The following is a 27,973-nucleotide window of genomic DNA, read 5'->3' as shown; positions in this document are numbered from 1 at the left end:
ATTTTCTTTATCCATTCATCGGCTGGTGGACATTTAGGTTATTTCATATTTTGGCTACTGTGAATGATGCTGCAAAAAACATGGGAGTGCAGATATCTCTTTGCGATAATGATTTTGTTTCCTTTGGCTGTATACCCAGAAATAGGATTGCTGGATAATATGGTAGTCTATTTTTAATTTCTTGAGGAACCTTTATGCTGTTCTCCATAGTGGCTGTACCAGTTTACATTACCACCAACAGTATGCAAGGGTTCTCTTTTTCTTGTCAGCACTTATTATCTTTTGTCTTTTGATAATAGACATCCTGACAGGTGTAAGATGATATCTCATTGTGGTTTTGATTTGCATTTCCCTGATGATTAGTGACTTTGGCATCTGTTCATATACCTGTTGACCATTTGTATGTCTTCTTTGGAAATATGTCAATTTAGAGTCTCAGACTCCTTTCCCACAATGACTCCTGAGGCCTGGCATGTGATAGTTATCTATAAAGATTGCTAGGGTGGTATTGGTAAAAAATGAGACACTATGGGGCTTATTGCACCCATTTTTTGATGAGGAAGGTGAACTCCACAGAAATTAACTATTGGTCTAGGATCATAGTGAGAATCTAAAAAATAAGTGGAAGCCACTTGAATGCTTCCTTGCCATGATAAGATTCTCTGAGGCTCTCAGTCTTGTTATTTTACTTAGTAGAAAGGGGATTTTTACCTAGAGAAATCTATAAAATACTTATGAATGATTTTCTCTCACTACTTTTCATTTGAGTCTAATGGCCCAGGAACTCCATGGTCCCTGGTCATTGGTCTTTTAAATTTGCCAGAAGATTCATTGGAATATGGGAAAGAGATATGAGAGCCTTCTAGTTATACCATATTTCATAAAATCTAAGATACAATTTGATGTGAGAGAACTATTATTTCATGTACCAATAAGAAAAGATGCCATATGACAGTATGCTAAAATACCATTGATCATAAGATGCTTTCTAGTTTCACAGATGTTGAAATGTATGTCGAAGTTGATGAACTATAGAATTTAGCTTTATCTCAATAAGAGATTCTGTTTTGGTGTATGTTTTAAAACATAAACTACATTTATATAGCAGTACATGTAAATAGTTTATAAAAGTTAATTAACATATACATATATTGGGAATGTTCCTCAACTTCAATTTTTTATTTTTACTGATGGAATGTATGATTTAAAATGTTTAGAGAATTCTAGCCCAGGGTCCAGTTGCCTATTTCCCCTTCCACAGCTAGCCATTGTTTGCAGAGAGGCACATTTTCTATTTGGGGAGGAGAATTATCCTTTGGCCTCAGTTTTTTTAAGGGTTCTGAGCCTGTTATTTTCACAGAATAAGCATTGGGGAGCTCCCAAGCGCAGTAGAGAATTTGCCTAGTGGTTCAGACACCTGAGGCATGGGTCATTTCTTGGGCCTGGCAAGTGAAGTTATGACCTACAGCTCCCTCCCTTTCTGTACAGTGACTTGTTGTCTGGGAAGTGGCCTCAGGAACTCATAAGCCCAGGGACAGCAAGAGCTCCTCAGGTCTCTGATGATCTCTAGAGAGGAAGCAGAGAAAGTATAGGCCTGAATATCCTATGTGATTTCGTGAAAAGAGCTCAGACTTGAATCAAAATGTGGAGGCAACTCTGTAGAAATAATCACAGGGGTACGTTTACATAGAAATCTTTTCTCGACTCAGTCTTCATTTCTCACTGGATATCTGACCCTTCAGCAGCTTCAATCCTAAAACAGAGCCCTAAAACAAAGACAAAATTCTATTGCTCAGTCAACATTCAAATGATGCAGCAGAAAGGTCAGAGTCTGAGATGGGACTGGAAGCTTCCTTGTTGTGCTGTGTGGCCCATGGTTCCCCACTGGAATCCAAGGTTCTGAAGTTTTGGGCCATATAAGAGGCTTCTGAGCAGATTCCACCCAATGAAAAGGGACATTTGTTTTATAGACTCTTTCATTACAGACTCAGGGGATTGATTCTGGAAAACGGAAATGGTGCTCAGGGGAATCTGTGCTCAGAATTCACTTATGAGCTTAGGATACGGTTGTTCTGGCCGCAAGTGGTAAGCAGGATAATTTGTGAAAAATCCCTGGAGAAAGTGACACGATATTTACCTAAGAACTTGCTCCTATATTTGTGTTGTTGTCAGTTAATAATGCAGCTGGCAATAGGAGGTGGGTAAATATTTTTGAGAAATGAGAAGTAGTTTAGAAGGCCTCAAAGACAACTTTCCTTATAATTTTGGCTGGTCCCACCACAGACACCTATAAATGTTAAACCTATTCAGTAATTTTACTCTGGTTTTAATTTCTGTTGCTAAAATGTTCTATGTTCAGGTATGACATTCTACCTGGTGCAAATGTGATATGCTACTTATCAGAAGCCAGAAAACAGATTCTAGTTCTAGTTCTGCTACTAATATTGGGATCTTAGCCAATTCTTGTCCTATTTTTAAGTCTTAGTTTTTTAGTTGCTTTTTATAAAATAATTTTTTATTTTTTAATTATAGTTGGCATATGGTAATATATTAGTTTCAGGTGTACAATATAGTGATTAGACATTTATGTAACTGACAAAGTGATCACCCTGATAAATCTAGTACCCATCTGATACCGTACATAGTTATTACAATATTATTGACTATATTCCTTATACTATACTTTACATCCCATGGCTATTTTGTAACTATCAATTTGTACTTCTTAATCCCTTCTCCTTTTTACCCCCAACCCTCCTCCATCTGTCAACCATTAGAATGTTCTCTGTATCTATGCAGGTGTTTCTGTTTTGTTTGTTCATTTATTTTGTTCTTTAGATTCCACATGTAAGTGAAATCATATGGCATTTATCTTTGTCTGACTTAACTCTACTCAGCACAATACAGCCTCTACGTCCATCCATGTTGTTGCAGATGGCAAGATTTCATTCTTTTATGGTTGAGCAATATTCATTGTGTGTGTGTGTGTGTGTGTGTGTATATATATCATCTCTTTTTTATTTATTCATTCATTGATAGACACCCAGATAGACTCCATATCTTGACCATTGTAAATAATGTTGCAATGAACATTTGAATTCACATGTCCCTTTGAAGTGATGTTTTGAGTTTCTTTGGCTAAATACCCAGAAATGGGATAACTGGGTCCTGTTATAGTCTTTGTTTTAAAGGCTATTTTGTCTGATATAAGTATTGCTACCCCAGCTTTTTTTGTTTGTTTGTTTCCATTTTCATGAAACATCTTTTCCCATCCTTCTATTTTCAGTCTGTGTGTGCCTTTTGATTTGAAGTGGGTCTCTTGTAGGCAGCATATGTAACAGTCTTGTTTTCTTATCCATTCAGCCATCCTAGTTTTTGATTGGAGCATTTAATCCATTTATATTTAAAGTAATTATTGACAGATAAGCAATTATCACCATTTTATTATTCATATTTTTGATTTTTTTTTCTTTTTTTCTTCTTAAAGAAGTCCCTCCAACATTTCCTGTAATATTGGCTTGGTGATGATGAACGCCTCTAACTTTTTCTTGTCTGGGAAGCTCTTTATTTGTCCTTCGATTCTAAGTGATAGCTTTGCTGGGTAGAGTAATTTTGGTTATAGGTCCTTGCTTTTCATTTTCAGTTTCTAACAGCACTTTATAGTTGTTAAGGGCATGGTGTAAATTAGATGTCTTTTCATTCATCTCCATTTCAATGTTTTTAAGCTTCGGGAGGCTTCCTTATACATCACATGTTCTAGAATACTATGAAGAGGTTTATGCTTTCTTTTTCCATACCCTTTATGATCTTATCTAAGATTCTAATCTCTTTTTTTGCCTGCTCACCCTGAAGCTGTATCTAGCCCCTTGGGAACTAATGGAAATGACCTCAGGGGAAGCACAGCAATTCATCAATAAATCTCCGCAGGCACAGAAGAACACATTGTGTTCTGAGTCCATCTTCTCTGCTCAGGAAGATGACCTTAGGGATCTTGTTTTTATGGGACCAGATAGATGTCTACTTGTCTCATATAGAAAGAAGCCAGAGAGGCCCAGGCATAAGTAACTCATCAAATCTTTAAAAATGTAATGCCAAGCGTACACATTTCAAACATAGCACAGAGCTATATTTAAACTGTTATATTTCAAGTCGTATTAGTTTAGTTTATATTTTACACTTATAGACTTCCTTTATTTATTATACGGTTGGACCATCACAGGCATAATATCTCATTACAAAGAGGCATTTGTTGTGGGAATGAAGCCTCACAGTGAGATTGACCTGGGTACCTTTACAATTAGTTGGTTTCTATTACTTCCTGGGATTGGTCAGAGAGGGAGATGCATGCAAGAGTCTTTCAAAGGGAAAAATATATATTTGGTTGTTGGGATGAGATGGGTGATAAGCAGTGATTCTGCTATTCATGTTCTGCAATTAAGAGCAATTAAAAGCAATTAAGTCATCACTTTGGTCATCTGAAACTGTGCTGACTGAAGGCAAAGATCTGAGAGACTGAGAAGCTACTGCTATAGAGCGATTTAATGGTGATGAGGAAGTCCAGGATGTTGTGGCAGAGTGGCTTTTTCTTACTCCACTGGGCATCTTAAGGCAAGAAAAAATAATCTTCATTGTATAAAAAATTCTCACCTAAAACAGAACAAAGTGCCGATTTTCTAAGGCTATGCTAAAAGAATCCTTTACATCTTAGAGCCACAAAGTAGAAACTGTTGAAAGCCAAAGTCAGTAATTAATTCTGTGGGTTACTGAATTACATTTAGTTGAATTTATAGCCTAAGTTTCACTTATAAATGTTTTGGCCTTGATGAATAAAGAGAGAGATCGTGATAATTAGAACAGGATTACCTAGAAGGATTTGGAGGTCTGGGAGTGTCTTCTAAGACAGTCTTTATTGTAACTTTCTTGATCAAGAAAACTTTCCTTGCTGGAGAACTCCATTAGTGTTCCTACCTCCTGAACTCTCATTGCTGATAGGTTTATAATCAGAATATGAACTTAGCTGATGTTGAGGAATAAAGTGCTGAGTTAAAGAAGTTAGATAAAGGGAGATAAATTGCAGAAAGACTTGTATCTACCATTTGTTGTTTCTTACTTGCCTCCTCTGCCTTTGAAGTTGCAGAGAATTTTTCTACACATCACCAGATTATAGCTAACCTGAACATTAATATACATATATGTATGCTTCAAGAAATAACTGAAGAATGAGCTTTGGTTCCAAAATCTGTTTTAGTTGGGTGAAAGTCTATGGACATAAGCAGAGTCCATAAGAGTTCATATTGATTCTTCCAACTAGCTATATAAACTTCCTCAATATTCTGTTAAAGTTGAAGCCAGGAATGTTTCAGGCTTTTACCATCTTAATAAAAGACCAATTATCTCTTGTATTAAGACCTGTAACATGTCTGTTTGTAGTATTTTGTTATTATGCTTTTAATGCCTGTAAGGTCTATAATGATATACCCTCTTTCATTTCTGATGTTGGAATTTCGAGTCTTCCTTCTTTTTTACTTTGCTGGTCTTGCTAGATACTTATCAATCTTATCGGTTTTCTCAAAGAACTGGCTTTTGGCTTTATTGATTTACAAACTGTTTTTGTTTTTAAATTTTTGATTTTTGATCTTAGTTTTATTTTTCCTTCCTTTTGTTTGTTTTGACTTTATTTTGCTCTTTCTTTTTTGTCTTAAAGTGGAAGCTTACAGTATTGATTTGAGACTTTCTATCTTTTCCAATGTAAACATTTAATGCTATATATTTTCCTTTAATCTCTGCTATGGCTGCCATCACAATTTGTGATATTTTGTGTCTTTATTTTCATTCAGTTTAATGTATTTTCTAATTTCCCTTGAGATTTCCTCTTTGACTCATGAATCATTGAGAAATGTGTTGTTTAGTTTCCAACTGCTTGGAAAATTTTCTGTGGTATTTCTGTTATAAATTTCAAGTTTAGTTTCATTGTGAACTGAGAAGATACTTTATATTAATTATTTTAATTCTTCTAAATTTGCTAAGGTTTGTTTTATGATTCAGGGTATGGTCTATTTTGGCAAATATTTCAAGTGTATGGGAAAAGACTGTGTGTTCTTGTGTTCTATTTTTAGGTGGTGTGTTCTATAAATGTCAGTTATGTCCAGTTGATTGATGTTGTTGTTCAGTTCTTCCATATCCTTATTTATTTTCTGTATACTAATTATTTTTATTATCAAGAGAGGGGTATTGAAGTCATCAAAGATAATTGTAGATTTTCTATTCTTCAAGTTATGTAAGTTTTTATTTATATATTTTGTAACTGTGTTGTTAAGTACTTATAAGTTTAGGATTTCTTCTTGAATTGACCCCTTAATAATTATGAAACATTCCTCTTTATCTCTTGTAAATTTCTCTGTTCTGAAGTCTACTTTGTCTGATACAAATATGGCTACTTCAGCTTTCTTAATTAGTGTTTGGGTGACATATCTTTTTCTATGTTTTACTTTTAACCTACTTAAATCATTATATTTAAAGAGAATCTTTGTACACAGCATATAGTTAGGTTACTTAGAAAAAAATCTGTTCTGACAATCTTTATTTTAAATGGCATGTTTGGAACACTTATATTTAATGTAATTATTTATATGTTCATCATTTTACTATTTGTTTACTGCTTGTTTCCTCTCTTTGAGTTCCTTGATTTCCTTTTTCATGCCTACTTTTGGGTTATTTAAATTTTTTTTACTATTCCACTAAGATTCATTTGTTTATTGTGATTTTGACTATATTTCTTTAATTTTTAAAGTCATTTCTGTGGGAATCATAATACACATGCTTAACTTTCCACTGTCCACTTAGAATCAATATTTTACCACTTTAAATAGAATGTAGACAGCTTACCATCATATTGTTTTCTATGCCCTCCCCACTTTAACCACCCTTTACTACAATTCTTAAAACATATGGATGTTGTTCCCTAAGGCATCCTCAGGAAGCCCTTTCACTGTCAGCCTTCTCAGATTCATCTACAGAATATGTTCCCTAAAGCTCAGGCACTCTTATAGAGCCCTATAGGTTTTGACCATTGCCAACATGGCTCAAGATTCCTATTCTTCTAAATCTTCCCTTAAGAGGAGATTGGATATTCACTATGTTAGGGGTACCCCTGTTAATAATTTTTATTCAAATTTCATGACTGGGAGGGGAGATAGAGTCAGAAATATCAATCCTACAACTGGAAATTCTTTTGGCATTATGTGTCTAAAGAAGACAGTTTTAGAATTGTTAGAGCAAGAAAGATGAGGAAAGAAATTATCTTAACTTGAGAAAGGATGACCTTTATTGCAAGAGTAGAGTTTTATTGCAAAACATAATTATTAGCCTCTTCTGGGAAGTATCTAGTATTTCTGATAATATGTTTGGATAGCTTTTTAAAGAACATTGACGACATTAAAAGCCCAGTTTGTAAAGCTAAACTTTACTACTAGTAAGCCCAGGACCATTAGTCTTTTGACAACCTTAGTGATTTTATCCAGATATTCCTTTCTTGTATTCAGATTAACAATGTTATCTAGCTACATCATTTTCCTATAAAACTTTATCTACTAAGGGGTTATATCTATATTTATTTTTTAAATCATATTAGAAATTAAAACTGAGAACCAAAAAATTCTGTTTTAAACAACTATAATAATATTTCTTTTTGCACAAGTAATATGTTTTTATTTGAAATAATTATAGTCTCAAAAAATGAGAAGAGTGGCATTGTTTCACATTTTCGCAAATTTTTAAATGTCTGGCTCAAAAGTCTATTTACTAAAAAGAAATATTTAAACAGGTTTTTGGGAAGATTTCCTTCTTATTGGCAAATTTAAAATATAACTTCGACAACACTTCATAATAAATTCACCTGAGATGTTGCTTTAATCAAGAGAATATTAGAGCTTCTCTAATGGGGAGGAACTTTATGAATATTGTTCAAATTTTCCTTTGAATTTGAAGTCTTTACATTCATTAAAGACTCATAATCTTCCTGGCCATGTCCCTGAAGGCTTGTTTTACTTGTTTATTTCTTAGAGTGTAGATGAATGGGTTCAGTAAAGGGGAAACTGAAGTATCGAGCACAGCTACTCCCTTATTGAAGGCAACTCCCTCTTTTGCTGAGGGTTTTACGTACATGAAGATGCAGCTGCCATAAGAGGGAGATGACAATCAGGAGGGAAAAACATGTGGAAAAGGCCTTTTTCCTTTGCTGAGCAGAGGGTATCTTCAGAATGGTCTGGATGATGTTTGTATAGGAGAGAATAACTAGCACCAGGGTGACCAACAAGGTCACAACTGCTAAGATGAAGTCTACCAGCTCCAGGAGTCTTGTGTCTGAGCAAGATATTTCTATGAGGGGTCCATTGTCATAATAATAATGATTCAGTATGTTGGAGGCGCAGAAATCCAACTGACTAGTCAGGATGATTGGGGATAGGATGATCAGGAATCCACCTAGCCAAGAGCAGAGAACCAGCTGGATATAGACCTTGCTGCTCATGATGGTCGTATAATGCAGGGATTTACATATGGCTACATAGTGGTCATAGGACATGACAGTCAGAAGGTAAAACTCTGTGGCCCCAAGAAATACAGCAAAGAAATACTGAGTTAAGCAACCAGCAAAGCTGATGCTCTTGCTGAACGGTAGCCTAGGGGTAAAAGTGGTTGTAAAGGAAATTTCTAAAAAGGAGAAATTCTAGAGGAAGAAATACATGAGTCTGGAAGTGGGAGTTCAGTAGTGTGAGGGTGATGATTGTTAGGTTTCCAATGATGCTGAATATGTAAGTGAGGAAGAGAAGTATAAAGATTATAAGTTGAATCTCTGGGATGTCTGTTAGTACCAGCAGAATGAATTCTGTCAGAAAGATTTGGTTTTTCATTGTTAACCTTTGCAGCCTAGGAAGGTACAAAACAAAGAAATCAGTGATGAGAATGGAAAAAGAACTCAGGAACATTAAGAAGAGACTAAGCCTTTCCTGTTGAATTGGTTCAAATGTCTTTTTTTCTGTCAATTTAACTAAAATGAGATTTTCTATTGGATAGAGCCTGGCTCTTAAATCCCCACAGAGGAGGATTTTTCACCATGACTCTTTCTTAGGCTCCTCATGTACTTTTCTTGCCTACCTTCTAATCCAATGGCTAAGTTATAATTTTCTCCATTTTATATTTTTATTTTCTCTTTGAACACTGACTCTACTTTTGATCTTTCATTATATCTGCTAATTTGGAAGTGGCGTCTCGTTTCCATTATTACTCTCTTGGTCTCAGGGTGAGAAGAGAAGCTATGTTAACTCATAGTCGAGGGACTTTTAGGAGGGAATCAGCAACGCGATTATAACTATGGTGACTAAAGAGGCCCCCAACTTCCCTTTCATGTTTTGAATTTGTGGACCATTGTAACTAATATCTTCACTCTCTAAGTCTTTGCTGCTAGTGTCTGCCTTCCTTCAGGTCCCAGTTCTTTTGTCTTCAATGGTTTTTGCAGAGGAACAGAACAGATGGCATCTTACCAATCGGATTCCTGCTATCATTTTTCTTCCACATTCATGTTTATTAATTTTACTCTGGCTAGAAAAATATAACTGAAATCAGAAGTTGTAAGCCTCATTTAGGAGTTTCTAATGAAGATTTTGAGTGACTAAGGGGCTATTTACACCATAATTAAGAATATGAATAATTATTTTTTTTGTTTATCGATGAAGAACAGATTTCTAAATATTTACTTAGCTATTACAATAAAATTTAATTTAAAATTTAAATTTATTTAATTTCTCCACAGTTCTCAAATTCTCAAAGCTATTCTCAGCAGATAACACACGTACCTTATATTAATAATTAGTAAGATTTCTTCTGGCATAATCTTCCTGTCTATCTTTCTTCTTTCAAGACATTTCTGTCCTACACTCATCTTCTCATTCTTCTGTTAAAAGAGCAGATGACTCCTCTTGTGTTAAAGGTCAGTCCTTTTCTGACTCTTGAAAATAGAGACGAGTAATAAACATTTTTACCATCTTCTAAATTAAAAAAACATTTTATGTACATTGCTTTGTTTGGAATAATAAATAATAATTATTATTAATTGAGGACTTGCTATGCGCCAAGTCTTGTCATTATTTTATTTGATTCCCAAAATAACCAGTTGAGATAGGCACTATTATTATCCCTATTTTGCAGATGAGGAAACTGAGGTTTGTAGCCGTTGACAAATTGTTCCAAATCCCGCAGTTAGTATATTGTGGATTCTGACCTGGAGCCCTCTGTCTCCGTAGTCTGCTGAGTTCCCATCCTGACCCAGGAGCAGAACGATTATGACTATTCTCTCAACCTTACATGAGCTAAAATGGATTAACGATACCATAAGGATAATAATGATGGTGATGGTGAAATTGAGACTGAGAAAGTTTAAGTGATTTGGCCAAGAACACACAGCTAGCAAATTCTTCTGATTCTAAAATACATGTGGACTTGCTTCTTTATTTCTTAACAAATTTATTAAATGGTGATTGCATATTATTTAAAAAATTTCTGCATGTTTGTATTTTGCCTTTACATTATCTTTGATTTTTGAATTCTGCATCTTAATTTTTGCCTTTAACCCATGGCTTCTTCCTAATTTTTCCTCTTTTCTCTAGACTCTGATGATTGTATGTCTTACTCTGGCTGTTCTTTCTTCTAAACACACATTCTTTACAAGCTGCCTGCCTGCTCTAGTTTTCAAATCAGTGATACAATCCTGTCCTACACCTATCTCATGCTGCCTCTCAAACAGATATTTCTAGGCCTGAATTCTTATTTCATTTTTGATCTCATATCTTTAACTCTCTATAATGCATTTTCTTTTGAATGTCTTCCCTTCAAATTAGCCTTAATATTATATGATCCCGTTTGGGTTAAAAAATCATATATATATATATTTATATGATATAAAACTATATTCTTGTGTGCATAGTCCATATATCTGGAAAAATAAATTGTTGACAGTGTTACTTCTATGGAGTTAAATGGGGATGTGGGGGGCATAAGAGGAGCTATCAAACTATCTCTTTTTACTTTATACTTTTATACTTTTATACCTGTTTATATTGTATAAATGCTATAAAATAAGCATAAGTTACTTTTTCATTGAAAAAAGTCACCGTTATATGATTTCATGTTCTGCAATCACAGACAGGTAACATCAATATAACTATAAGCTGAGAATATACTTACACTTGACTTTTAGGGCAGTGCTGTGAGCTTTTGCCCATACATGTCCATGGGATGAATCACAACTTAGAAGTCAGATGTGGATGAAGGGTAACATAAAATTGAACTTGTTTGCTTTCTCACCAATACTTATTGACCTAATTATTCACAGAAGTTTACAAACTTATGAAAATTTAGTAGGAAAAATCTTACTGATCTTGCTACACATAAGCTTAGCTGTAGTTTGCCACTTCTTATTTCCACATCAATTTAGCATTCACCCTGGACAGTAAGTAAGCCTTTGAAATGTGATTTATTTAAGTTAAGCATATTTGTAGTAGTGATAATAAAACCACTGTCCCTTCAAAATCTTATTTCCTCTGTTCCGACTTGTTTGAGCCTGGATATATGCTGCTTCTGATATTATACCAGAGTGAAGCATATTTTAAATGTCCTGTTCAGGGAGACTTTAGGATAATCAGTTGAAGAAAGAAATAAAAGATCCCAGGAGGCCCACATTCAGAGCATGCTAATGAACCCTATTTGTTGAGAACTCCGGAATTGAACCTTTAATATGGGTTTGGGGAAGAAGTCTAAAGAGACACTGAGGAAGTTAACAGAACATCTGTATAGTACAAAGCCTTGTGGAAATTGCCGTAATGATAATGATTAAAAATAATCACTGGAAATAGAAGAACAGATAAATAGATGATAATGCTGAGCTGGGAAAAGACATCCATATCCAGAATGAAGGTCTATTACAGTGATGACAATTAGCCTCCATTACAACAGAAAGGATCCTGTGCAATTAACTGGGTAGCAGGTAGTTGATTGCATATGGAACTAGTAGGTGCCACACCACAGGCTGAGCTTTGGTTTTCGCTATTAGAAGATTGGACACAGCAGTGGCACTTGCCAGATTGTCTTGGTGAGGAAAGACTCATGCGTAATCTACAGTCCTGTCATCACGGCTACTTCGTTTTTGAGTTCATTGAACACTGTTGGAGTGGTGGGGAAAGAGGTTGACTCTCATTCACAGAAAAAGTCCGCTTGTCTACCAAATCTTTGATAGGTGTGTGTTGTGTATGTGTGTGTGTATGTGTGTTTGCTGAAGAAAACTTATGATGAACACACATATTCATATGGTATATGAGTAGCTTCAACTTTAGTCACATTATGAGAGGTCCATCCTTATTCATTTACCCCAAACCTCCTGGTTAACCAGTCCTCCACTTTTTTTATTCTAAATCTCTGATTATACAGATAAACTGTTAACTTCTAATTGTTATATGGCATGGATCTATACCTCTAGATAGCTGTTTTTCCAGACAAAATGGATGACTATTTATATTTATATTAAGTTTCTGTTGGTGGGAACAATTTTCCTTTCAGACTGCTTTTCATGGCCATGCTTCAGTGGGATTGTTAACGCCACAACAGTCCACTTCTGGCTGTATTTCGTATATTGCACTGAGCCATCTGTAAAGAAGGCTTTATTTTTTCTTCCTATTAGTCATTGGACCCACCTTTCCTTCCCTGCAATGAAATTATAGGTGTGGTTTGAGGGAGAAGAGGACCTGGAGGAAGAGTTAAAGTATCGGGAGAGCCCATCTCCTACTTATTCAAATCACCTCTGCCTTTAGGGTCTGCATAAGCTTCATCTCATATGCCTCACTTCCGCTTGAAAATGGAATATCTCTAGACGCTTCTGTTTTTATGACTTAGTGAACATTTAACACTCACTTCATGATGAGTAATTCAAGATACTTGTTTTCAGGTTGTCCCATAGAGAGACATTCAGTCTGAGCCAGGGCAAGTTAACACACTCAAAAGAACCAATTATTTGGGCCAGCCTATTTCAGGGACCTCAGAGATGCCACACACTCCTCAATATGGGGACACAGTTTCCATGGTGCTGCTGGGATGTCAGGACTTCTTTCTACCTGGAACCTAATTCCATAGCCTGGCCATGATGCTTCATATAAGGTCCTCCAAATATCCTGAGGTTCTCTGCATCTGCAAAAATGATCTTCTTCCATACCTGGAAAGACTGCTGTGAACCTCATAAGCAAGGAGAGAGAGAACAAATCCTTTGAAGTATTCCAGGTCAAGAAAAAGCCTCTATTTAAAACATAAACCCTGGGAGGGGAAAAAATGGCCTAGATGATGGAGGCTCTGTTCATCCCTCTGGCGACTAAATCAAAGTTGTGATGGAAACAAGGAGCAGCAGCAAGGAAAAGTCGCCTGGGATGAACAAGCCATACAACTAGGGAGAAATCCAAGAAATCACTCTGGAATGGCAGAAGGTAGGACGGGGTGAGGACACGGGGCTATTTGGTCTGAGTGAGGTGGAGGCTGCGGCAGCAGTAGACGCCTCTTAAAGGGGCTGCGTCCCTGAGCGGATTTTCAGATGACAGACCTGCTCACTCTGAGCACCAGTGCCGATTGGGCTGCACGTAGGGGGCACCAGAGACTTACAAGGAGACATTGTCGGAGTGAGGGCCTAGACGAGACTCGAGCGGTATAGAAGTGCTGGCAGTATCCATTGTTTCCTGTTGAGCCCTTCTCGCTACCAGTGTGCTGGATACGGCACTGCCATAGCCGCGACGTCATCAAACTGGATAACAGAGGTCACTCCGCCCAGAAGATTCCCTAAAACCCCGCCTATCCCAACCCATGGCCCCACCCAAGCCACATCCAGGTATACCCTCAGCCAGTCAGGTGCTCCTTGCTGAGACTCACACTGGTGGAGGCAGCTGGCCTCGGTTTCTGGCGTGGCCTTTTGAGGCAACTATAAGCACAGCATCTGTGGATTGCTTGCTGAATCTTAATAGGTGGCCTCGGAAGGGTAGAGGCTTGGGCTAAATTTGGCCTGCTGAACCTCTCTCAGGACTGTGCCACTGGACACCTACTTTACAAATCCACACTAATAAGACTGGGAGACTTAGGAGCTTTGCTTAGTGCATAGAAACACACATGGAAAGGTAGCCAAAATGGGAAGACAAAGAAGCAGAAACCATGTGAGAGAACAGAACACAGATCCAGATATAACGAAGTCAAGTAATCTAACAGATGCAGAGTTCAAAACACTGGTTATAAAGATGTTCAGTGAACTTTTGGGAAGTGTAGAGAACCCCAAAAAAGAGATAAAAAAACATAAAAATGGAAATGGAAATTATAAAAGAGAACCAGTCTGAAATGAAGAACACATCATCTGAGATGAGAAGAATGTTAAATGGAATAAATAAAGGAATAGACAAAGTGAATAAAGAAGAGGATCAAATGCCCTATCTAGAGGACAGGAAAGTCAATCAGGACACTCAATCAGAATGGCAAGAAAAAAGATGCCAAGACTATAAAAATAATTTAAGGAGGATATGGGACCCTATTAAGGCTCCAAATATTCATCTGATTGGCATAACAGAAGAAAATCAAGATGTTGAACAGCTGTTTGAAGAAATAGTGATGGAAAACTTCCCTAACTTGGTGAAAGAAATGGACATAAAACCCAGGAAGCTCAGAGAATTCCAAAAATCAGGGATTCAAAGAGGCCCACAGAAAGACACATTATAATTAAAATGTCAAAGTTTAAATACAAAGAGTCAATCTTAAAAGTAGCAAGAGAAAAACTAATAATTACTTATAAGGGAATACCCATAAGACTGGCAGCTGATTTCTCACAAGAAATTATGCAGGACAGAAGGGTTTGGCAAAAAATATTCGACAGGATGAAGACCCAGGATTTACAACCAAGAATAATTTATCCATCAAAGCTATCATTTAGAGTTGAAGGACAGATAAAGAGCTTCCCAGACAAAAATAAACTAAAGGAAGTCATCACCATCAAGCCAGTATTACAGGAAATGTTGGAGGGACTTCTTTAAGAATAAAAGACATGTATCCAGAACAGGAATAAAGAATGATAACAACTACATTCCAATCAATAAGTGCCTTAAGTGGAAAAGAATTAAGTGCTCCAACCCAAAGATAGAGTGGCTGAAAGGATAAGAAAACAAGACCCCTAGATGTGAAAAAGAAGGGGATGGAAAACGATATTACTTTGATGGACCTAGAAGGTATTTAAGTCAGACAGAGAAAGATAAACACTATACATCTAATCTAAGGAATAAAAAGAACAAACTAATCAAAAACAGACTCACAAATATAGTGGACTATTTGGTGACGGACAGAGGGGAAGGAGGTTGAGGGGCTGAGAGAATGAGGTGAAGGGTTAAAGAAGTACAAATTAGTAGCTGATGGATGGTCACTGGGATGGGGAGCATGGCATAGGGAATGCAATTAGCATTAATAAGTTGGCTAGGCAGAAGTCAGGGGAGGTAGGGAGCAATTGGAGGGATCATTTTACGAACTATATAGATGTCTAACCAATGTACTGTATACTTGAAACTAATTAAATTAAAAAAAAACCATAAAAAACAAACAAGTTATTTGGTAAAGATGGCATGGATTTATCTCATGGTGGGGGGGCTTGCATTGAGACTTACATACTGGGGATGCCCCAAATTCCACACAGCATGATCTGTCATAGATACTTTAAATGCAGTTAAATCCACAGTCATAAGAGCTGTGCTTGCATAGAATTTTGGGCCATCTGAGGAGCTTTTTCATACTATGAGCAGTTTTTTGGATTATTTGATAAATGGGCCAGAAGAGCATTTTCAAGTGTGGTGTATATTATTTCTCAAATGTGGTGTATTGTACCTCTTGCTTACTATTAGGAGGTGCAAATGCAGTTATTTTTGTTTCACTTTGAAAGTCTATCCTGATATGCCCTTAAGATGTCTGGAATCCCAGAAACTTCACTGAGGAAGCAGGGAGCTACAGTGTTTCGGAATTTATCTTCCTCCCTTTGGCAAGCATGTATCTTACCATGGAATCCAGCTACTCTTTGTTTCTCAGGTCTTGTTGTCCTCATTAGAGTGGAGCAGTGTGATGTTTTGTGAGCTGGTGAGTTTAATAACCAGTTATTACTGTGTAACAACCACAAAATCTTAGTATCATACCAAGAAAAAGCATCTATTTCTCTTTACATCTTTAGGTTGGCTTAGGGTTAGCTGAACTCATCTTGGCTCAGCTGAGTGATTGTAGTTTTAAGCTGTGGGTCTGGCTAGCCTTGGCTCTTTTTGGTAGGATGGTGTCATGTCTACTCTGTATGTATTCATTCAGGTGTCCAGGCTAAGGAGCAGTAGCTCCTTCCGTGAAGCTTCTCACTCAAGATGAAGGTGGAGGAAAAATACTGCTTTCTCAGGTCCTGTACTCTTGGGGTCTTCTGTTCTCTCTTAAAGAGAGAGAGAACAAAGAAACATGTTGTTCAGAACAGATATGAACATGGAAAGGAGACACTTCTTAGGAGAAGTCAGGAGCCGTAGGAGGAATAATGTGGGATTTTTGTATGCTTTCAACTTCTTAAAGGGATTCACATCATAAAGACTTCTAAGTTAAGCTTGTTAAGAGCTTGGAAAAAGTGGTAAACAGGTGAAAAGCCAAGGCTACTTAAAATACTTAGAAACACTTAGGAGAGTGAACCTTAAAACCAGTAAGAGGTTGTATTTCAGTTAGACTTTGGCACCAGGCAAATTTAACTACTAGTGCTAGTTCAAGCACTCAGCTGTGTGACCTTGTACAGGTTATTTCACCTCTTTAAGCTTCAGTTTCCTTATCTGTAAGATAGAGAGAAATTAAGCAGATCTAAAAAGTCCATATGAGGCATGCCTTGCTAATTTATTACTCTCAGTATATAAATTCTCAAATGATCAAGGTTCTTCACTTAAAAAAATGTTCAATTCTAGGCTCCCATATTCATTTGTCCAACCATCCATCTATCTGTCCATTATTTATTTATCCATTTGACAGCTAATTATTGAGCACCTACCATTTCTCGGCGTTATAGATAGAATTGTGATAAAGAAGATATCCCTTCACTCCTGAATCTTACAGAATATAGGTGGACACAAACTCTGAATATATAGCCATTCCTGTGACATACTAGTAATGAGAAAGCACAGATACTAGCAATGACCACAGATATTAGGGAATATAACACAGATATTAGAAGAACATAGGTTATTCTCCTTTTCATTTCTTCCCTCTTGAAGTTTCATTTTACTATTGCTAAATTTTCAGCTCTCACCCACCAATTCCCACTGTAGTCTGATTTCTTCCTACTCCATCCAATTTCTACATTTGCTGAAAATGACTGAGATCAACAACATACTATTGTTAGTTCTCATACTTTAATGCTTCATGTTAATTACTCCCTGCAGCATTTCACATTGCCAGTCACCTATATTTCTTGAGACATCCTCTTCCTATGAATTCCACAAATCTATTGCCTTTCTTATCATCTCTTCAGCCTCTTCTGCTCTTTAAATTTGGAGAGAACACCTAGAGTTTAATATTTGAACTTCTTCTATACTTACTTCTATTCTCAATTTCCTCTATACCCACATAAATTACTATTTCTAAATCCATAAATCTGGTCCCAGATCCAGATGCCCTGAAGTTATGGGTATTTAATTTATTTAACATGAGAGTCGACTTAATTCAAAACTAAAACTATCATCTTCACAACTTTTTTCCTTCTCCTTTTTGTTTTATTGAAATTAATGATAATGTTTACTCAATCCTGTTGGACTAAAATTTTATGCTTCTACCGACAATATTATTTCAACCCAAATTTCTCTTTCTCTATTTTTGCTTGATCGACTTATTCCTGCTTAAGACTCAGTTAAATGGCATTTCCTCTGAAAACATATATTTACTCTCTAACTCAGATCAAGCTGCTTTTTCGTCTACAAAACCTTAATCATTTATTTATATGAATACTTACCAGGCTATAATTCATTTTCAAGTCTTTCTCACTGCCCTGGAGTTTAACTTTTTATCGGATACCTAGTAACTGGTAGAGAGCTCGGTACACAGTAAGGACTCATCCAATAAAGCTTCAATTCTGAAATTCTTTAAAGATTCACAACCTTTTTGACTGTATCCTTGAAGGCTTGTTTTATCTATTGGTTCCGTAGGGTGTAAATGAAGGAGTTCAACAAAGGTACAATTGAAGTGATAAGTAGAGCTACTCTCTTGTTTAATGTGTCCCCTTCTTTTGTTGAGGGCTTAACATAAATGAAGAAGCAGTTTCCATAAGAGAGGGAGATGACAATCATGTGGGAAGAACAAGTGAGAAAGACTTTTGTCCTTTGCTGGGCAGAGGGGAGCTTCAGAATAGTCCTGATGATGAATGAGTAGGAGAGAATCACCAGCACCAGAGTGACAATTAGGGTCACAGATGCCACAAGGAAGACAATCTTCTCTATGAGGCTTGTGTCTGAACAGGAGAGTTCTCCAAGGGGCTCATAGTTACAGAAATAATAATTCAGCCTGTTTAATGCACAAAAGTCTTGCTGACTCATCAGAGTGGTTGGTAGTATAACTATTAACCAGACAGCCAAGAGCAGAGAACCAGCTGGGTACAGATTCTGTTGCTCACGATGGTTACATAGTGAGCATGGGATATGGCAGCCAGAAGATAAAACTGTTTCTGCAAGGAATATGGCAAAGAAATACTGAGTGAATCAGCCAGCAAAGCTGATATTCTTGTTTCAAGTTGTGATGCTGATCAGAACCCAGGGAGTGATGTTTGTGGAGGAGATTTCTAAAAAGAAGTTCCAAAGAAAGAAATACATGGGACCTTGGACTTAAAGAGGATTTTATGAATATGACCTCAAAGGCAAAGGAAGTAAAAGCTAAAATAAATGAATGGGACTACATCAAACTAAAAAGCTTCTGCTCAGCAAAAGAAATCATCAACAAATTAAAGAGACAACCATCCAAATGGGAAAATGTACTTGCAAGCAACATCTCCCATAGGGGCCAGAATATACAAAGAACTCATATGACTCAATAACAACAATACAGCAAACGATCCAATCAAAAAATGGGCAGGGGACCTGAACAGACACTTCTCCCTAGAGGACATACAAATGGCCAACAAATATATGAAAAGATGCTCAACATCGCTAGCTATTAGGGAAATGCAAATCAAAACTACAATGAGATACCATCTCGTACCTGTTAGAATAGCTATCATCAACAGGACAAGTAACAACAAATATTGGACAGGATGAGGAGAAAAAGGAACCCTCATACACTGCTGGTGGGACTGCAAATTGGTGCAGCTACTATGGAAAACAGTATGAAGGTTCTTCAAAAAGTAAGAATCGATCTACCATATGATCCAGCAATCTCTCTCTTGGGTATTTACCCCAAAGACTTGAAAACCCATATCCAAAAAGATTTGCACACCGATGTTCATAGCAGCATTATTCACAGTGGCCAGGACATGGAAGCAACCAAAGTGTCCTCCGATACATGATTGGCTAAAGAAGCTGTGGTACATATATATAATGGAATATTACTCAGCCATAAGAAGAGATGAAATATTGCCATTTGCGACAACATGGATGGACCTCAAGACAATCATGCTAAGCGAAATAAGCCAGATAGAAAAAGTAGAAAATCACATGATATCACTTATATGTGGGATATAAACCTAAAAGCAACAAATGAGCAGGACAAACAAAGAGAGACTCATAGACATGGACTATAGGCTAGTGGTTACTAGTGGGGTGAGGGAGGAAGGGGAAGGTAGATGGGGTAAAAAGGGTCAAATATAAAGTTTAGGGGGAGGGTGAAGTGGGTAAAGGGGATAAAATTTATGGTAACTGAAGGAAACTGGACTTTAAGTGGTAAACACACAACAGAATATACAGATGTCAAATGATAATGTACACCTGAAAATTATATAATTGTATTAACCAATGTTACCCCAATAAACTTAATTTAAAAAAATTAAAATTAAAAATAAATAAATAAAATAGAATAAAATAAAATTAGGTAGTGATGAATGTGGCTACAAGAGAAAAACCACAAAGTAGTTTGCTTTATTTTTTCCAGCTTTAATGAGATATAATTGACTTACAACAACGTGTAAGTTTAAGGTGTACAACATGATGATGTGATATACATATATTGTAAAATGATTACCACAATAAGGTTAATTAATATATCCATCACCTCATATAGTTACTTTTCTTTTTTCTTTTTGGTTTTGTGGTGAGAATACTTAAGATTCATCCTCTTAAATTTAGGATATACAATATAGGATTGAAATGAACAATGCTAAATAGATATTAACAAATTTTAATCATTTGCCTCTTGTTAAATGCTAGTATTGCAGTGTTGTCCCATACCAACCAAAGAAATAGAGAGCAAGGAATAACAGCTTCTCGAAGTCCTTCTTAACTCTATCAGATATAGCATAGATTTGAGAACTTTCTAGACCATTGGGTTAATGATGAAATAGTATTACTTTTTAGGTGATATAGAAAAAGCTTTTATGATATCAATTACCCATTCCCCAAATCTCCCCCACCGGGTTCTATGCAAGGATACAATCTTACTGCCACTTGGCTTTCTTCAGTTGCTTCTTCCAAAGTTCAAATAAGACTTCAATGCCTTCCCAGGGCCATCTCCTTCAAGACTGATAAAATGGTTACCTATTTTAACACCTCCACTTGGGTTTCTAATTGACAACTCAAGCTTAATATATCCAAATCCAAACTCTGGATTCCCTCACCACCACCCCACAACAAAAAAAGCAGCTCATTCCAGTTATCCTCAACTCAGTATGTGGAAATTCCATACTTTAATTATTTAGACCAAAAACCTTAGAGGCATTTTTGACCCCTCTCTTGTTTACACCTAATACCCAACCCAGCAGCCAATCCTGTTACCTCTACCTTCAAAATACATCCAGAATCTACCACTCCCCCATTTCCACTGTTTCTTGGTGGCTAGACACCACCAAGAATTATTCCACCTGGATTATTGCAGCAGCTTCCAGACTCACCTCTCTACTTTTGCTTTTGTCTTGTACTGTCTATTCTCAACTCAACCTCCAGAATGATAGTCTCAAAACCAAAAACTGGATCATATTCTTTATATCCTTGAACACCCTGAGAGCTTCCTGTCACTCACAGTATAAGCTGAAGTCCTTACAGTGGCCCACAAGACCCTACATGATCTGCACAGCTGTTACCTCTCTGACTTCACCTCCTCCCTTGCTTACTGTGTCCTGGCCTTGTTGTTCTTTCTTATCCTCAAGCACACCAAACATGCTGCTGTCTCAAGATCTTTGCACTGTTTTTTCCTTCTTCCTAGAATACTCTTCTACTGAATAACTGCATGACTCCCTGCCTCACTTATCACAAATGTCATTTTTATTACCCACCATTCTAGCTCTCTTCTATGCTCTTACCAGTGTATTTGTTTGCTGGGGCTATTGTAACAACTACTACGAACTTCGTGGCTTGAAATATATTGTCTCACAGTTCTGGAGGCTGGAATCCTGAGATCATGATGTTGGCAGAATTGGTTCCTTCTGAGGGCTGTGAGAGAGAATCTGTTCCAGGTTTCTCTCCTAGCGTCTGGTGGTTTGCTGGTAACTTTTCATATTCCTTGAGTTGCAAAAGTATCACTCCCATCTCTGCCTTCATCTTACATGGCATTTTCCCTGTGTGCATGTCTGTCTTCAGTTTTCTTCTGCTTTATAAGGACACCAGTCCTATTCTGTTAGCGTCTACCTAATGACCTCATTTTAAACTGATTACTTTAATAAAAATCCTATCTCTAAATAAAACCACATTCTGAGTCACTGGGGATTAGGACACAATTTAACCCATAACACTTTGCTTTATTTATTATCACGTTTATCAGCATCTCAGTTATTTTATATTTACCTGTTGGTTCATCTATTGTCTATATGCTACCTCTAGGCAGAGATTTAAGTGGTTTTTTTAACAGTGCCTAGAACACTACTTGCACATTGTAAGAATTCAGTAAATGTTTGTCAAATAAATGAATGGGTTAGCTTGTTATCTACCAAGATCTGTTCATTAGATACAAGGCACTGATCATTAGTTCAAATGCTTTAAATGCTTAGTAACATTATGAACTAAAATATTCTGAGGTCATGTCAGAAATGGCAAAAGATTTTACTGATACTTTTTCCTTAATTGAGGTATAATTGATATATATCATTATGTCAGTTTCAGGTTTACAACGTTGACTCAATATTTGTATATATTGTGAAACAATGACCACAATAAATCTAGTTAACATTTATCACCATGCATAATTATAAAATTTTTTTCTTGTGATAAAACTTTTAAGATCTACTCTCTTAGTAACTTTCAAATATACAATACAGTATTATTAACTATAGTCACTATGCTGTGCATTACATCCCCAGTACTTATTTTATAACTGGAAGTTTGTGCCTTTGACCTCCTTCACCCATTTTGCCCACCCCCACACCCCCAGCCTCTGGCAACCACCAATCTGTTCTCTGTATCTATTGGCTTTCGGGTGTGTGTGTGTTTTTTTTTGTTTTGTTTTTAGATTCCACATATAAATGAGATCATACAGTATTTGTCTTTCTCTATCTGACTTATTTAACTTAACATAATGCCCTCAAGGTCCATCCATGTTGTCACAAATGGCAAGATTTCCTTTTAGTTTTTTTTTTAACTTTTTAAAAATTAAGTTTATTGAGGTAACATTGGTTAATACAATTATATAATTTTCAGGTGTACATTATCATTTGACATCTGTATATTCTATTGTATGTTTATGACCCAAAGTCCAGTTTCCTTCAGCTACCATATATTTGATCCCCTTTACCTACTTCACCCTCCCCCATACCCCTATATTTGACCCCCTTTACCACATCTACCTACCCTCTCCTTAATCACCCCCTAACCTCTGGTAACCACTAGTCTATAGTCTATGTCTATGAGTCTCTGTTTGTTTGCCTTGCTCATTTGTTGCTTTTAGGTTTATATCCCACATATAAGTGATATCATGTGATTTTCAACTTTTTCTGTCTGGCTTATTTCGCTTAGCATGATTGTCTCGAGGTCCATCCATGTTGTCGCAAATGGCTGTATTTCATCTCTTTTTATGGCTGAGTAATATTCCATTATATATATGTACCACAGCTTCTTTAGCCAATCACATATTGAAGGACACTTTGGTTGCTTCCATGTCCTGGCCACTGTGAATAATGCTGCTATGAACATCAGTGTGCAAATATCTTTTTGGATATGGGTTTTCAAGTCTTTGGGGTAAATACCCAGGAGAGGGATTGCTGGATCATATAGTAGATCGATTCTTAGTTTTTTGAGGAACCTTCATACTGTTTTCCATAGTGGCTGTACAAATTTGCAGTCCCACCAACAGTGTATGAGGGTTCCTTTTTCTCCTCATCCTGTCCAATATTTGTTGTTACTTGCCCTGTTGATGATAGCTATTCTAACAGGTACGAGATGGTATCTCACTGTGGTTTTGATTTGCATTTCCCTAATAGCTAGCGATGTTGAGCATCTTTTCATATATTTGTTGGCCATTTGTATGTCCTCTAGGGAGAAGTGTCTGTTCAGGTCCACTGCCCATTGGATCATTTGCTGTTTTGTAGTTATTGAGTCATATGAGTTCTTTGTATATTCTGGCCCCTATGGGAGATGTTGCTTGCAAGTACATTTTCCCATTTGGATGGTTGTCTCTTTACCTTGTTGATGATTTCTTTTGCTGAGCAGAGGCTTTTTAGTTTGATGTAGTCCCATTCGTTTATTTTAGCTTTTACTTCCTTTGCCTTTGAGGTCATATTCATAAAATCTTCTTTAAGTTCAAGGTCCTCGAGTTTACTTCCTATGTTCTCCTCTATGCATTTTATTGATTCTGGTCTTATATTCAGATTCTTAATCCATTTTGAGTTAATTTTGGTGTGTGGCGATAGACAACAGTCCAGTTTCATTCTTGTGCCGATGGCTTTCCAGTTTTCCCAGCACCATGTATTGAAGAGGCTTTCCTTTCTTCACTGTATGATTTTGGCTTTTTTGTCCAAAATTATTTGCCCATATAAATATGTGTTACTTCTGGACTCTTGATTCTGTTTTACTGGTTTGTGTGCCTGTTTTGCTGCCAATACCATGCCATTTTGATTACTGTCACTTTGTAGTATAATTTGAAGTCAGGCAGAGTGATGCTTCCAGCCTCGTTCTTTTTTCTCAGGATGGCTTTGGCAATTCAGGGTCTTTTGTGCTTCCATACAATTCTGATGATTTTTTTGTTCTATTTCTTTTTAAAATGCCGATGGGATTTTGATAGGGATTGCATTAAATCTGTATAATTCTTTAAGTAATATGGTCATTTGAACTATGTTGATTCTTCCAGTCACAGAACACAGAATATCTTTCCATATTTTTGCATCTTCTTCGATTTCTTTTCATAGAGTCTTGTAGTTTTGATTATATAGGTCCTTAACATATTTTGCTAGATATATTCCTAGGTATTTCATTCTTTTTGTTGCAATTGAAAAAGGAATTATTTTTTCCACTTCTTTTTCTGACACTTCATTATTAGAGTAGAGGAACGCTATGGATTTTTGAACATTGATTTTGTATCCAGAGACTTTACTGTATTTGCTTATTGTTTCTAGTAGTGTTCTTCTGGAGTCTTTAGGGTTTTCTATATAGAGAATCATGTCATCTGCAAATAGTGACAGTTCGACATCTTTGTTTCCTATTTGGATGCCTTTTATATCTTTCTCTTGCCTGATTGCACTCACTAGGACCTCCAATGTTACATTAAATAAGAGTGGCGATAGTGGACAGCCTTGCCTTGTTCCTGATCTTAGAGGGAAGGTTTTTAGTTTTTCACCATTAAGTATAATGTTGGCTGAGGGTTTGTCATATATGGCCTTTATTATGTTAAGGTACTTTCCTTCTATACCGATTTTGTTAAGTGTTTTGATCATAAATGGATGCTGTATCTTGTTGAAGGCTTATTCTGCATCTATTGATATGATCATATGATTCTTATTTTTTTGTTTGTTTATGTGGTGTGTAACATTAATTGATTTGCATATGTTGAACCATTCCTAAGCCTTTGGGATGAAGCCCACTTGACCATGGTATATAATCTTTTTAATATGTTGCTGAATTCGATTTGCTAGTATCTTACTGAGGATTTTTGCATCTATGTTCATGAGAGGAACTTTTCTTTTGATTTCCAGTAGGTGGTGTCTAAGCCAATATCATGAGAGATATTGGTCTGTAGTTTTCTTTTTTTATGTTATCTTTATGTTATCCTTACCAGTTTTTGGTATCAGAGTGGAGAATTCCCTCCACTGGAAAGGTCTTTATTTCTCCTTCATATCTAAAAGAGAGCTTAGCTGGATACATTATTCTAGGCCAGTAGTTCTTTTCACTTAATAGTTTAAATATTTGATTCCATTCCTTTCTGGCTTGTAAGGTCTGTTCTCAGAAGTCCAAGGATAATCTAATGGATTTTCCTTTTAAGCTATTGTTTTCTTCTCCCGGGCTGCCTTGAGAATTCTGTCTTTGTCATTGATATTTGATAATTTTAATATAATATGTCTTGGTGAAGGCATTTTGGGGTTGAGGTAATTGGATGTTCTGTTGACATCTTGAATTCCAAGCTCCAGCTCATTCCTTAGATTTGGGAAATTCTCATCCACTATTTGTCTGAAAATACTTTCTAGTCCCTGCTCCTTTTCCTCACTGTTGATAATGCCCATTATTCTTATGTTTCCTTTCCTGATGGTATCAGGTAGTTCTAGAATTTCTTTCATTATTTTTCATTCTTCAGTTTCTCTCTTCTTCTTTCTGATTTATTTCTAGATTTCTGTCTTTGATATCACTGATCCTCTCCTCCATTTCGTTGACTCTATTTCCCAAGCTTGCTATTTCATTTTTCAATTCTTGCAGTATGTTTTCTTATCTCCAGAAGTTCTATTAGGTTCTTTTTGAGAGTTTCAATATCCTTGCTCTGCTCATCTAGTTGTTGTTTCAATTCCTGAAATTGTTGATATGTCTCATTTTGGATCTCACTGAGTTTTTTCAGAAGTACCATCCTGAATACTCTGTCATTTAAGTTGCATATTTCTATGTCTGTAAGCTTTTTTTCTGGAGATATTTCTCTTTCTTTCTGAATTGCCTTGTCATCTTGGTTGTTCATGGTGTTTAATGGACTATTTCTCCACCTGGGCATTAATGGAAATGTATTCTGCTTTTTTTCCAGAAAGATTTAGCCTGCTGCAAAGAAGGCACTTTTCTTTTGATTTCCAGTAGGTGGTGTCTAAGCCTCTTGGATCCCTGCTTTATATAAAGCCTTAATAATGCCTTTATATTATGCCTTTATTTTCTTGTAGATATTTAACCGTGCTCGCTACCTTCATTTTCAGTCCCTGTCAGTTTTGGTAGCGTTTGCTCAGATTCCCCTGGGGCTCCACAGTGATTGGTCTCGGAGGGTATGGATCAAAGGGCCGTCTGGGTTGAGGGATGGAGGCTGCGGCTCAAGCTCAGTTTTGCAACCGTGGCCAGTAAAAATCAACTGTTGTTTTTCTGCCGCCCCGCTTCTCTGCTTTCTGCCCTGATAACTGGGCCCTGCCACCAGCCGCATGGAGCTCACAGCACTCTCAAGCAAGGCTGTTCAGGGAAGTCGCTGCACATTCTCCCCTCCTCTTCCTCCTACTTGGAGCTCTGGCTGCCAGGAGAGGCACTTTCTTTATTTCTCCCAGTCCACCGCCTGACACCCAGGGTTCTGACCTTTGGTAACCCTTATGTGCAGCTCCCATGCTCAGACATGCTGGTGTGCAGTTTGGGCGTTTTTTGTTGAGTTTTAGATGTTCAGCTTATTGTTGTTTCAAGGGGAGACATCTAGAGACGTCTCTCACTCTGCCAAGTTTCCGAAAATCCTCTTTTCTTGTTTATATTATTAATCAAACAGATAACATTAATAAAAATAAATAGGGCAAAAAAAATCCGTTTTACCTATGTCTTGCTTTTTCAATAACTATAAATGGTTAATATCAAACACTAAGAAGGTACTTGAAAAAAATCTACATTTCTAAGGTAACTAAAATTTAAATCCAAGTGGAAAAAAAGAATTTTATGTACTAATTCTGGGTTCTATACCATGTTTAATTTCTGAACAAAAAATATTCCTTCCCTTTAAAGAACCTAATATCATATTCGAAGACACATTTTTATTTGGAAATTTTCATAAAAGTAAAAGTACAACAGAGTCAGAAAAAAAGTAAAACTTATTTAGCCTCTGTTACTATATTTTTATGAAGTCAAAATGTCTTATTAGTTAAAAGTGTGGCATTTTAACCACATAAATCTGAGTTTCGTCCATGTCCTACCCTCACTAGCTAAGTAATCCTGGGCAAATTGTTCAAATTCCATCAGCCTCTGTGTTCTCATCAGCAAAATGTCTTAGAACATCTATTCCACAGGACTGTTGTTGTAAGGATTAAATTAAATAATATAAATGAATGAGACTATATCAAATTAAAAAGCTTCTGCATATCAAAAGAAATCATCAACAAAACAGGCAACCTCCAATAAGGGGCTAATGTCCAAAATATACAAAGAACTCATATGGCTCAATGACAAAAAAAACCAAACAATCCAATTAAAAAATGAACAGACAACAAATATATGAAAAGATGCTCAACATCGCTAGCTATTAGGGAAATGCAAATCAAAACCACACCTGTTAGAATATTTATCATCAACAGGAAAAGTAATAACAAATGCTGGAGAGGATGTAGAGAACTAGGAGCCCTCAAACACTACTGGTAAGACTGCAAATT

At 36.5% G+C, this 27,973-nt stretch overlaps 2 pseudogenes; both read right to left on the bottom strand.

Annotated features, from left to right (window-relative positions):
• Nucleotides 1–7,998: 7,998 nt before the first annotated feature.
• Nucleotides 7,999–8,909, bottom strand: LOC120604817 (olfactory receptor 6C4-like; annotated as a pseudogene).
• A 9,285-nt stretch (nucleotides 8,910–18,194) lies between these two features.
• LOC120604816 (olfactory receptor 2AP1-like) lies at nucleotides 18,195–18,917 on the bottom strand (annotated as a pseudogene).
• Between the last annotated feature and the right edge of the window lie 9,056 nt (nucleotides 18,918–27,973).

Source organism: Pteropus medius, unplaced genomic scaffold (genome assembly GCF_902729225.1).
Source record: "Pteropus medius unplaced genomic scaffold, Ma_sr-lr_union100, whole genome shotgun sequence".
Taxonomy (NCBI): domain Eukaryota; kingdom Metazoa; phylum Chordata; class Mammalia; order Chiroptera; family Pteropodidae; genus Pteropus; species Pteropus medius.
This window is presented reverse-complemented; position numbering and strand designations above follow the sequence as displayed.